Source organism: Pleurodeles waltl, chromosome 7 (assembly GCF_031143425.1).
Source record: "Pleurodeles waltl isolate 20211129_DDA chromosome 7, aPleWal1.hap1.20221129, whole genome shotgun sequence".
Taxonomy (NCBI): domain Eukaryota; kingdom Metazoa; phylum Chordata; class Amphibia; order Caudata; family Salamandridae; genus Pleurodeles; species Pleurodeles waltl.
In genome coordinates this window covers 1,327,817,330-1,327,819,588 of record NC_090446.1, presented here as the reverse complement: position 1 = coordinate 1,327,819,588, position 2,259 = coordinate 1,327,817,330, and the positions used below count along the sequence as shown (strand labels likewise).

General features: G+C 38.4%; 1 long non-coding RNA gene across 1 annotated transcript; it reads right to left on the bottom strand.

The window, feature by feature from the left end:
* Positions 1-388: 388 nt before the first annotated feature.
* Positions 389-1,526, bottom strand: LOC138247394 (uncharacterized). Its single transcript, XR_011194485.1, has 3 exons — positions 1,380-1,526; positions 1,161-1,269; positions 389-596 (listed from the first exon to the last, which is right to left on the bottom strand). It is a non-coding gene; the product is annotated as an uncharacterized lncRNA (long non-coding RNA).
* Positions 1,527-2,259: the final 733 nt, after the last annotated feature.

Here is a 2,259-nt window from a genome sequence, read left to right as displayed (position 1 = left end):
ATGAGTAATAAATAACAGTTTATATATTTCTGTTCCCTTTTTATAAATAGCAGAACATATATTTATGTTGTTTGTTCAGTAAATTAAATTCAGAACTTTAAAAATAGATGAAGAATGACAAAAAAATGTAAACCAAAAGATATGCAGTAAGCTCATCAGCAACGCAGCATCCCTATTAATACCCCCTAGTACATGAGTATAAGTAAAAAACATGGAAAGTATTGCTAAGTTTCAAAGAGCGTGCAACTACACCATAGTTCCTACTGCAATAAGGAACTCAACGGGGCTGGAAGACAGCTCCACTAAGAAATGCTCCATAAGGTGGTGCACTGCAGACTGTACAGAGGACAATATACAAACGGACAAAGCCAGTGTAACAATGTAAAGAAACAATATTTCCGGTTTAATATTTCGTTGACAGTCCAGAATATTAACTTAACACCACCCTGGTGGGCAGTGTAGGTTGTGACCACAGATAATATACAAACAAAAAACAAAGAGCCTTATATCCTTGCAATCGTTGCAAATTCATGAACAGGTGATGAGTTCACGATGAATGGCCAACGCGTTTCGCCCAGCATAGGGCTTCTTCAGGGCTGTAACATAACCAGAGAAAACATATATATTCTATGCTCTAGTGCAAGAAGAGTGGATAGATGTATACATGTAAAAATACCACAGCCGGAAATAGAGATAAAGATAAAAATAAGTGTACAAGAAAAAATTAATAAAAAAAAATCAATCAAAAATGTGTGTACCGACATATATTTAATGTTAGCGAACCCGTGCACGACATGTTCTTGATCGTGCATTCGCATAATATGCAGCGTGTACCAGTACTAGAGCAAAGGATTAGTATATAGTAAAAGAAAATTCCAATAGTGTGTATTTAACAAACTAGTAGTACATGTAATAAAAGGTAAAAGTGCAATCAGTAAGGAGGAACTGATTATCAGGTTGTGCAAGAAAAAAGAAATCTGGAGAAAACGTACCCTAAAAAGTATCCAGTCAATAGTAACACAATGTGTATCAGTTACCTAAAGAACAAGTTCCAAAATGAATATGATAATTAAATTGAATAAAAGGACTTATGGGATGTTGAATCAATAAAATCTCATGGTCCAAAAAAGATTACAAGAAATGAGGAGAGAGAAGCTTACCGCTGTGTGGTTTTTCAAAAAAGTAACTCCGCAAGAGAAGCGATCCGAAAAATCATAGAAAGTGACATGTAGCCAGCCCAATATGTGGCACAGGGAAGGAAAAATATACCTATAAATCAAAAACCAAACCTATGAAGTATATGCAATTTAGGTAATGAGCAAAAAACGCCCGAGAATCAGTAAATGATGGGAACCATGTGAGGTCCCAAGAAGGCTTACCGTCCGTTTACGAGTGGAGTATAAGGCGGCTCAAAATAAGTTTCTTTCAAAACGCGGTCCAAACGGCCGCCGGAATGCGCATGTGGCCGGCTAACTACAGAATGACCGGCCGCAATGCGAAAAACACAACGCGAATCAAAAGCCGGTCCCGAGAAGCACAACATATGTGCCCGGAATTCGGAAGTGGGAGTGCCGATCTCCCTAACGTGAGAATAAAAATAAAAGACGGACCAAAAACGCCGCCATGTTGGGGATGGTTATTTACAGAAAATAAATAGACATACAAGGAAAAAGGGGGGCAAAATAGACCACGAACATCCGCCATGTTGGAGTGAGTTTTTAAATGGACAGGAGGTGAAAAGAGAAACATTAAACTGAAAAAGAGCGCAAATTCTTAGAAAAATAAGAGGATGAGAAAAATGTATATATTGAAGAATATAGACAGTATTTTTATGGCCAGGAAAATAGAGAAATGACTGATCGGTGTGTCAAGGAACGGCTATAATGAGCCAAAAATATTGAAGATAATTGTGGAATGTGAACAGTAAAAGTAGAAACTAACAGTGGGAGAAAATGAACCACAAATCATAATAATAGTGATAAGGAAGAGAGTAACAAAGAAGAACCGTTTGTATATTGTCCTCTGTACAGTCTGCAGTGCACCACCTTTTGGAGCATGACAAAAAAATGTGTTTATACCTGACTCCTTCAGATCTCAGTCTCCTGGGGGGATATCAGCACTTCCCTATCCGAGTAGTGGCTACCATAAAATAAAAGACACAGGCCCTCATTACAACATTGGCGGTAAAAGCCGCTTACCACCGTGCAGAAGACCGCCAACACACCGCTGCGGCTGCAGAATTCTGCCACGGTCATTATG